Source organism: Mus caroli, chromosome 11 (assembly GCF_900094665.2).
Source record: "Mus caroli chromosome 11, CAROLI_EIJ_v1.1, whole genome shotgun sequence".
NCBI classification, from domain to species: domain Eukaryota; kingdom Metazoa; phylum Chordata; class Mammalia; order Rodentia; family Muridae; genus Mus; species Mus caroli.
This window is the reverse complement of record NC_034580.1, coordinates 91,448,618-91,459,192: the sequence shown is the minus strand read 5'-3', so window position 1 is coordinate 91,459,192 and position 10,575 is coordinate 91,448,618. Positions and strand designations below refer to the sequence as shown.

Sequence of the window (10,575 nt, the reverse complement as noted above, 5' to 3'; positions counted from 1 at the left end):
AAAAAAAAAAAAAAAAAAAAAAAAAAAAAAATTAAAAAAAAATATATATGTATATATTACCTTTTTATTATGTATGTTTATGCATGTATGCATGTGTGTAGTTGGCCACTCCGTGTGTGTAGAGGTCGAAGGACAACTTGTGGGAGTCAGTTCTCTCTTTCCACCACGTGGTTCTGTGCACTGACATCAGTCATCAGGCTTAGGGACAAGCAGTTTTATCCAATGAGCCGTTCCGCCTGCCTCACTGCACATCCGTTATCTCATCAGCTCTTCCAATGACTGCAAGGGCAGGCAGAACAGGTATTATTCCCAGTGAAGGACATTTAAGCCAAGGAATGTTTTGATGGCTTAGCCAAAGTCATCCAAATCAGTAGACGACAGAGCCAAACCAAGACCCAAGTTCCCTAGTTCCCACTGTGCTAGTCTGGGGATGGGGGTGGGGAATGCAGTTGATAACCCTACTGTAAAAAACTGTTACATAGTCTTAATATATATTATAAACATTAGTGTTTTGCATACATGCATGTCTGTGTGGGGGTGCCAGATGCCCTAGAACGGGAGTCACAGACAGTGAGCCATGTGGGTGCTGGGAATTGAACCCCAGGTTCCCTCTGGAGGGGCGTCTGGTGCTCTTAACCTCTGAGCCATTTCTCCAGCCCCTCACATATTTTTTCTTCCTTTCTTTCTTTTTGTTTGTTCATTTGTTTGTTTTTTGCTTTTCAAGACAGGGTTTCTCTGTGTAGCCCTGGCTGTCCTGGAACTCACTTTGGAGACTAGGCTGGACTTGAACTCAGAAATCCACCTGCCTCTGCCTCCCGAGTGCTGGGATTAAAGGCGTGCACCACCATGCCCTGTTAAGGCCCTAATTTTAAGAGTCACATGGGCAGAGCTAGAACCTGGGCTGCCAGGGTCCAAGTCCAAGACTTCTCTAACCCCACCCTGTAGCTCTTTGCTGGACACCATACAAAGCAAATGGAACAGACATGGTCTCTGCCCTCTGAAATTTTGGACTCAAATGGTCAGCCAGGATGCTGATAAACATAAAAGAACAAAGTGATTTGTAGTCAACACACACCAATGGATGAATGAGTTCAACAGATAAGGAGAGCTATGTTTATCTGGTCTACCAATATTATTTTAATTCCAGTCAGGCAAAAAGGACAATATTAGTAATACTGAGGGTTAGAACTTATCTCAGTCTGCCAACTTACTTTTCACAGATGAAAAAATATTTATAAGGGGTATAGACAGCTCAGCAGTTAGGAGTACCGGCTGCTCTTCTAAAGAACTTGGGTAGCCGGGCGTGGTGGCGCACGCCTTTAATCCCAGCACTCGGGAGGCAGAGGCAGGCGGATTTCTGAGTTCAAGTCCAGCCTGGTCTACAAAGTGAGTTCCAGGACAGCCAGGGCTATACAGAGAAACCCTGTCTCGAAAAACAAAAACAAAAAAAAAAAAAAAAAGAACTTGGGTTTTGATTCTCAGGACCCATGCAAGTACCAGGCATGTACATGACATAGACATACGTGCAGGCTATATATATATGATAAAAATAAATGGAAGTCTATAAAAGTAAAGAGGTCGCTCACACCTTTGATCAGTTCTAGCATTAGGGAGGCAGAGGCAGGCAGATCTCTATGAGTTTGAGGTTTGAGGCCAGCCAGATCTACACAGTAGATCTTTCTCTTTCTCCAAAATCAATCATAGTAATAATAAAAAGACAACAAATAATTAAAAGGGAAGAGGTGGGGAGGGAGGAAGGAAGGAGGATGGATCTCTGCCTCCTTCTCTCTCCCCAGTGGGTTACATCTTCATAGACCTTGCATATAGTGATGGTAAAATGATTGATGAACTCAATGGGAGCACACAGGAAAGATTCATCCTTGCTTTTGCCAAATGGCCCACTTCCTAGAATGGAGAGGTAGACGTTAAGACATTTGAGAGTCTAGTACTAAGAGAAATGCCTTCGGAAATTGGGCCTAAGTTCCTTCCTCCTTAGGGTTTGTCCTAGAGGTTTATTTATAGCAAAGGTTTACAAGTCCCTTAGTCTGTAGTTGTATATGACTCTTCAAAGAGGCTCATGCACCTTTTAGGATTAATTGTTTTTATGGTTTGTTTTGTTTTGTTTTGTTTTGTTGTAATTGATGTGACATGTGCCCCAGAGGCACACACTGAGGTCCAATGGAGGTTTCTTTTAATTGGAATTAATTAAAGAGGGCCGCTGAGAGGGGCTAGAGTCAGTGCCAAACTCTGTAACCCTAAACCAGCCAACCCACCTAACCGGCTGTACCACCTGAGAAGCATCCGGAAGTTCTCAGGAGGAGATGGGGAAGCAGAGCAGGAACTGGGGACTGCTAGGGAATTCTGGGCACCTCAGATTTCAACTCCCAGAGGCTTGACTCTTGAAGAGGAAACTTGGTAGCTGCAAAAACAGAGAAAGAAGGTCAAAGGAGATAGGTGTGAATAACAAACCTTCCCCGGAGCAAGGGGCCTGGAAAAGCAGGGATTGGCTGGACTGAGAATAAAGGCCGATCTGACTAAGAGGGCCTGGTGATCGGAGTCAGAGGAGGTGGAGCCTGCTTGAGGAGTTGTGGGGGTGGACAACAAGTTGCCTGAGGGCTCAGCCTTCAGAGGTATTAATTAAACTCAGACCTGAGGTTGTTAACAAACCTGTGGCAGCTTTTCATAGGAGCTGGTTAATAACAATAACAATAACAATTAAGGATGCAGAGACCTTATCTGGAGCAAGTTTTTCTTAGAGGTTGTTCCAGTACGTCTTTAACTCCCCTGACCCCTCAGGGCCATGTTTCCTAGAAAGTAAATAAGGGTTTGAAAGTGTATCCATTGCCCTTGTGCACCTGAGGATACAGCAGGAATCCCTTGCGAGCCCCCAAGGCCTCCCGCCTTGGTTAGGTGGCTGTGTTCATTACTCGAAATAACATCCCAGGATTTCTTTTAAGACTACATGCTAGGGGGTGGGGGTCAGTGAGGGGTGGGAGTGGGGGTGTAGGCTGGAGGGATGGCTCAGCCACAACACTTACTGTTTTTGAGGAGAACTAGAATTTGATCCCACCACGCACCACATGGTAGCTCACAACCACTTGCCAATTCCAGATCCAGGGTTTCTGACACCCTCTTCTAACCTCCACAGATACCAGGCACTCACGGGACACACATACATACATGCAGACACTTCCACATACACATGAAATAAAAGTAAACCTTAAAAAAAAAAAAAGATTTCATGAGCTGTTAAAATATTCTGCATGGTTTAGTCTCGGAAAGGATACTTAAAAGAGTGGAAATGGAGATGTTAACACCACAGGATGGCTGGACGACACTGATGTGAATGGAAGTCTGTCTGAGACAGTGAGACAAGACTAAGACTGCTGTGGATACCCAAAAAGTGCTCCTGGGAGTGGAGGGGCTGACGGGCTGCAGGGATAGGTCTTGGCTGGCCCAGTACTGAGTTTTGGCCTTTAGTCACGATAATCTGGGCCAGACATGGTGGTGCACGCCTTTACACCCTGCACTTGGGAGACAGGGGCAGGAACAGGCAGGAAATATTGTCAAAGAAACAGAGGGAGAGAGAGGGAGACAGAGAGAGAGAGAGAAGAGGAAGAAGAAGAAGAAGAAGAAGAAGAAGAAGAAGAAGAAGAAGAAGAAGAAGAGGAGGAGGAGGAGGAGGAGGAGGAGGAGAAGAAGGAGGAGAAGGAAGGAAGAAAAGAAAGAAAGAAGGAAAAAAAGATAAAAAGATATTGAGATGGGAGGAGTATCAGGTAACTAATCCACAGACCATGGAAGGAAATTTAGAATGAGGAATTGGGGATGAGGGGTCAGTGGAGGGGGTCAGTGGGGAGAAGGATGCTAGACTAGGGGAGCACCCGGAATGGATCTTTGGTGAGAAAGCTTTTTTTTTGTCAATAGAAAGACCAGTCTTGTATATTCAAACAATAGCTTGTTACAGCAGATCACATACTCTAATCCAATGCATAGCCCACCGGCGGGGAGAGTTGACATTATTCCAGGCTGCCATGTAAAACATGCTTTGTACAGCATCCAGATGAGTTGATTGATTACAATGTTGAAAGATGGTCTTTCAAACGTGCAATCCTTCTGCCTCAGCCTTCCAAGGGTGGGATTTACACATATGTGCCACGTTTCTTTTTCAAATGAAAGCCAAGCAGCAATCTCAATGTACTTCAGCAGAATGAGTATCCTGGGTGCTCTTTAGACCTCAGGGAGGGAGGCTGAAGTGGGGCTTGCCTGTGTGTGTCGTGAAGCACAGAGCCAGGCAGCAGAGGGTCTGTGTCATGAGACCACAGGGACCAGAGCCCAATTTGGCCACCCTCCCTCCAGAACCATCCTCTTCCCTCTCTCCTCTTTGTTACTATGTAATGAGGGACATTGAAAAGTTCTAGACTTGAGTGCCAGTTTGCCTTGTAAACAGTATCAGAGAACAAAGTGAAGGGTTCCATGGTGATGCTACAGAATGGAAAGTCCCACTTAATCCAATAACGGGTTAGTAATGCACTATTCGACAGGCAGTACTATTTGGAATATACTTACCTTAAATTTATGCTTTGTTTGTCTGAAATCCAAACTTCACTGGCCAAGTTGTTTTGTTTGAAAACCCTACTGATAGGCAAACCCCTAGATCTGTATCCATGGAGGAACTTAGAGAAGAAATCAACAAAGGAAAGAGAGCCGGGCAGTGGTGATGCAGGCCTTTAATCCCCAGCACTCGGGAGGCAGAGGCAGGTGGATCTCTGAGTTCGAGGCCAGCCTGGTCTACAGAGTGAGTTCTAGGACAGCCAGGGCTATATAGAGAAACCCTGTCTTGAAAAACAAACCAAAAAAACAAAAAACAAACAAAAAAAAAAGGAACAAGAACAAGGAGCCTGTTGGTGCCATAGTGGGGACAAAGTAGATGACCGAAGGCATGTAAGGGCATTAGGAAACCAGAATGGGTCACTACCAAATCAGTCAAGTATATATATCAGCATACTGGGTATCTGGCTGAAACATTACCAAGTCTTCAAATGGCCGAATTTCACCCACAATGTTGTGAAAATCTCGGGGGTGGAGTTGGGGGGGGAATAAATAAATAGCATTGAAGAATTAAATAAGTATCCATAGCTGGTAGTGGCAGCTTATGTTGGTAATCCCAACACTTGGAAAGCTGAGGAAGGAGGATCACCAGGAGATTGAGGCCAGCCAGGGCTACATTGTAGCTCCAGGCAAACCTTGTGTGCAGAGGCAGGCAGATCTCTGAGTTCCAGGCCAGCCTGGTCTCCAGAATGAGTTCCGGGACAGAGCTACAGAGAAACCCTGTCTCAACATACAAACAAAGAAATCATTTACTCTTTAACATCCAGAACAAATCTCAGCAGAAAGGAGAACAGATGTAGGCAGCTTCCAGCCTTTGTTTCCTTCTGCCAACAGAGGAAGCAGGCGAGCCTCTTCCGGAGGATTATAGTATCACGCGTTCTCATGCAGAGAATCCCTGGTGCTCTGCTCTGCTCGGGTGTCTCCTTCCTTCCTATGCTGATGAGCCTTATAGTGGGCTAGGTTCTGTTTTTAGCACTGAGCAAGATATTTGCAGTTTACTGAAGGGTTCCTCCTGTCCTAACTTTCATCACTGCTACCCCGTATAACCTGAATAACTAGGGAAAAAGCAAGGTATTTTTGTCCGTTTTATAGACAAGAAAACCCAAGTACAGAGACCATACTCCAAAAAAAGTCTTGGGGAAAGAAAAAAAAAAACCCACTGGTGTTGTCATAGCCCACGCCAGTGGATTTTTTTTTCTTTCCCCAAGACTTTTTTTTTTTTTTAGTGTGGATACCGTGAGTGCCCACACGTATGCATGTGCACCATATGCATACCTGGTGCCCAGACGAGAGGCTCAGATCCCCCTGGAACCGGAATTATAGCTGATTGTGACTTTTACCACATCGGTGCTAAGACTTGAGCTCTGGTCTTCTGTAGGAGCAGACCACTGAGCCATCCGTCTAGACTGTACAACCATCTCACTGAGCCACCCTGCCGTGCTACCAGGCACCTCAAGCTTCACTCAGGTTTCTTCACTGTTTCCTGTTGTGTATGCATAGAATAGTGACCCCCCTCCAAAGGCCCACACCCACTTCTCTGAACCTTTACATCTGCCACTTTACATTGCAAAAGGGATTTTGCAAGGTGACAGAGTTCAGGGGTGTGGTGCTTATACTGATTCTAATGGACCTGGTGCCATCCCTGGAGCCCCTTGAAGACAGAGGCAGAAGAATGCTGGAGTCTGAGATACAGTTAGGGAAACAGGATTGAAACCATGTGATGCTGGCTGTGAAGATGGAGGATGTGAGCTGAGGATTGTGGGCTGCCGGGAGAAGCAGAAGTGAGCCAGCAAGGAATCAGTTCTCCCTAGTAGCCCACGGCAGCCCAGTGAGACTTCACATGTGTGTCTTTTCATCTTACCTGGTGTGTGGCGATTTGCTAGAGCAGCCATAGGAAATACATCCAGCTCTCCATAGCTTACGTGGAAATCCAGACTCTTTTGCAAGGCATTTCGGGACTTGTCCAAATGAGGTCAACTTCACTTACCCCTGACTCCCCTAATGCTGCACATGTTGAACATCTACAGCATCTACAGCAGGCCATGCTCCTTTGTCTAAGTGTTCATCCATGTCACATCTTCCACCTGGAACACCCCATCTGTACTTGTTTACCTGGCTGAGAGCTCCAATGACCACCTCCTCTGGGAAGCCTTCCCTACTTCCCCCACAGGGCCTTGGGCCACTTCCTCTGTGTTCTGCTACATCTTGTATTCAGTCTGGTTAAAGCAGGGCCTCCCTGGATTATAGGCTATTTGAGGAGGCTAGGGTTTCCTCTTTCCTCTTTGGTATCCTTTAGCCGCCATAAAATGGAGGCTACCAAGTACTGGGGCTCTTCCTTGACTTCTACTGTGCCCTGGCCCATTAGTGTGATACTCCCACCAATAGTGTTCCCTGGGTAAACTACTACTTTCTTGTTTTTTTGTTTTTGTTTTTGTTTTTGTTTTTCCAAGACAGGGTTTCTCTGTGTAGCCCTGGCTGTCCTGGAACTCTCTTTGTAGACCAGGCTGGCCTCGAACTCAGAAATCCTCCTGCCTCTGCCTCCCGAGTGCTGGGATTAAAGGCGTGCGCCACCACACCCGGCTACTACTACTTTCTTATGAGGATAAAGGAGATGGTGCTTCAGGTTTAAGAAGAAAAAAAAAAAAAGGTTCTGGACTGGGATGCAGCTCAACTGGTAGAATCCTTGTCCAGCACACAGAAAGCTTTGGGTTTGGTCCCCAGTGGTGTATAAACTAAGTGTGGTGGTACACGCCTGTAATCCCAGCACTTAGGAAATGAATGCAGGAGGATCAGAACTCATGAGATCCATTCAAAAGAAGGAGAAGGAGGGGGCGGGTAAGGAGGAGGAGGAGATTATAATAATCCAACAGTCCCCAATGTATATACAACTTCCTCTCCAACTCTCAGTTCCTCGGACTGAGCAGTGATTCTGGAGACAGCTTTACTATAAAGAGAAATATCTGTCGTGTTCCTTACGTCGCCAACATTCACGCTGGTCTTTAGTCTCGGGTGAGTCCTTCCATGTTGACAATCCTACAGAAAGCTTTCAGACGTGCTTCGGATTCCCAGTTTCTTCCTAAGGTGCACACTGCTGTTTGGAATTGCCTGGACCGAAGGCTTCCCCACAGATAATTGAACTCCATGGCATTGTGAGAGATGGCCTCCAGCCTCCAGCCTGCCCCACTGTGGTGCATCTGAAGGTGTGGATTCTGTCTATCAGGAATCTAACTGATGTTGTATGAGATGTTTCTCCACTTTCACTGTTCTGGTGGCCACCTTTCAGGACACATTCTCCCGAGTTCAATGAGCTCCATCAAGTCCTATGAGGGCTCATCCCTGTGCTCAGTGCTTTACGGGACTAAAATGAATGGTCTTGCCATCTACACAAACATCAGGTGTGTGTCGTCCAACATATCAAAAGGCAAGCCTTATTTATGCAATGGAACTGGAGTTCCGAGAAAGGAGCGTGCAACCAGGGCTTGACCAGCTGGGCAAGGTAATATAAAAGGCCTGAAGCTGAGCTGAGGCTGGAATAAAAGCTAGATAGGTAAAGGGTGTGCTTGGCTGTGAACGACAAAGAGGTCTCCTCATGTAGGGACTCTCTGTTCAATTCCACAGGGAAGCAAAAAGGCAGGGGAGGGGGAGAGGAAGAGGAAGGAGAAAAGAGGAATAGAAGAAAAAAAGGGGGAAGGGAAGAGAGGAGGGGAAGGGCTCTACACTCGTAATGACCTACCCTTTGATTTGGGAAACTCCACACGTAGGGCAGCATTTCCGCCATGTTATTTCTCACACCTATCTCGCTGCATAGCCCCACTTCTCGCTGTTGCCAGGCAGCCCTAAAAAGGATTGCTTTCCTAAGCATAGCAGCGTCTCTCTTAGCATTTTTGAGAGCTATCCCAGTTTCATGACCAGGAATTCTACCCCTGGGCCAAGGTTCCCTGGAGACAGAGTCACCAAGTTGTGGGGGACAGCCCCAATTATGAGAGGACCCGGAGAACAGTTAAGCATGTTCTGGCTCCCACGTTCTCCCCTGTTATCACGTCCTTGCAAAATTATCCATCTGAACGTTTATGCTTAAGGAAATGGGGTGATCAGACCCAAAGGCCACTTGCTTACATTGGTTTACGGGAGCTGTGCATTCAGAGTAGAGAACGTCTCATAACTTGCCAGGTGGTCTGGGGCAGATAAGAGAGAAGGAGAGATCTGTAGCATCTTGCCTTGGTGAGGCAGTTAGAAGACTTTTCTCCTGATTAGCTTGGTTAAATATGCACCCCACGTCAGGCAACCACACTGGGAGTTAGAGCCTTCCTTCATGAACAGGTCTCACCCAGGAGAGCCACTCACCCCTGTAGCGGAAGCCAAGCACAGCAGACTTCTTTCCCCACAAGATGAGAGCTATTACTTCCTAACTAGGTGGAATAGAGGGGGCTTTTTGTAGCCCTTCATAACTTCCATTGTTTAAAGGGTGTGTACGTGAGGTGAGCATGCTCATGCTCACACACGTGTGTGGAGGCCACATGTCAACACTGAGTGTCTTCCTCTGTCATTTGTCATCTGAGCTTCTGAGATAGGGTCTTTCATTGAACCTAGAGCTTACTGACTTGGCAAGACTGGCTGACCATCAAACCCCAGACAGCCTCTGGGCTAGAGATTGAATTCAGGTCCTCAGGCTTGTTTAGCAAGCATTTTACTAACCAAGCCCAGTCTCCAAAGGATTTTTTTTTTTTTTTTTGGTTTGGTTTGGTTTGGTTTTTCGAGACAGGGTTTCTCTGTGTAGCCCTGGCTGTCCTGGAATTCACTTTGTAGACCAGGCTGGCCTCGAACTCAGAAATCCGCCTGCCTCTGCCTCCCGAGTGCTGGGATTAAAGGCGTGCGCCACCACGCCCGGCTACGACTCTGATTTTTGTTGTCTGTTTCCTGTATCACTTCCAGAGGATGCTGATTGCAGGGATGGAGGAACTTTTTCCACTGCAGAAGAACAATGTGGTGCCTATGGGAACATGCCATGTGACCATTCTCCATTCCTCCCAGCAAGGCACTCCGGGTGATGTGAAGAACCCAGGATGGAAAGCTAGAGGAGAGCATGGTGGGTGGCAGAGCAGGATTTGGGGAAGCCCTGAGCACTGCTCCATCTGACCCTCAGTACATCTGTCTCTGTCACTGTCTACCCGCCCTGCTCACGCGTGCCCCTCACTCACTCTACAGCAACAGGCCTATCTTTCCCCCAACATCAAAAGAGCTATTTCAGTGACTGTCACTGTACCTGGCCCATAGCCTCTCGTCTATATATGTCTGTCAAATGAATTGGCTATAAACATGAAAAGGTTTCTCTTGAAAAGGTTCATGCTGTTGTTCGGATGTTGACAGTTACATTCCTGAGATTTGTGTGCCGAGGATGGGAAGGGACACTACTGGGGACAGGAAGGGATGCTTTTGGGGATGAGGAGAGACACTATTGGGCAATCAGAATAAAAACTTGTGGTAGGGCCCTGAAAATCCCCCAGAAGCTCGTATTGTATCTAATCAGCCTCGAGAGTCTGCTCTGGATTCTTTGGATCACTGAGAGAAAGCAAGTAGGGGGAGGAATTGTAGGCAGAAGGGTATGTTCGATCTGATAGGGTCACAGTGAGCCTATGTGGTCTGACACAATGGGAAGCTCAAGAGATGACTTTTATAGCTGAAGGCTGGAGGTTTGGGCTGGGTGGGTGTCAAGACACCAGGAAGAGTTTTAGTGAAACTTGCTTGTGTGTGTGTGTGTGTGTGTGTGTGTGTGTAACTCCAGAGAACTGGCAGACTGCTGGCATGGGTAGAGGAGGCACAACCACCACCAGGGCGGGTGAGGATGTCTCAGGACTGAACTAAGAAGTTCATCAAAAGCCGGGCGTGGTGGCGCACGCCTTTAATCCCAGCACTCGGGAGGCAGAGGCAGGTGGATTTCTGAGTTCGAGGCCAGCCTGGTCTACAAAG

At 47.0% G+C, this 10,575-nt stretch overlaps 1 long non-coding RNA gene across 1 annotated transcript in view; it reads left to right on the top strand.

Annotated features, from left to right (window-relative positions):
• The window catches only part of LOC110306278, a 12,039-nt gene extending 2,089 nt beyond the window's left edge, over positions 1-9,950 (top strand). The window contains exon 2 of the long non-coding RNA XR_002379247.2: positions 9,541-9,950. This is a non-coding gene — a long non-coding RNA (uncharacterized LOC110306278). The remainder of the gene's footprint in view (positions 1-9,540) is intronic.
• The last annotated feature ends 625 nt before the right edge of the window (positions 9,951-10,575 follow it).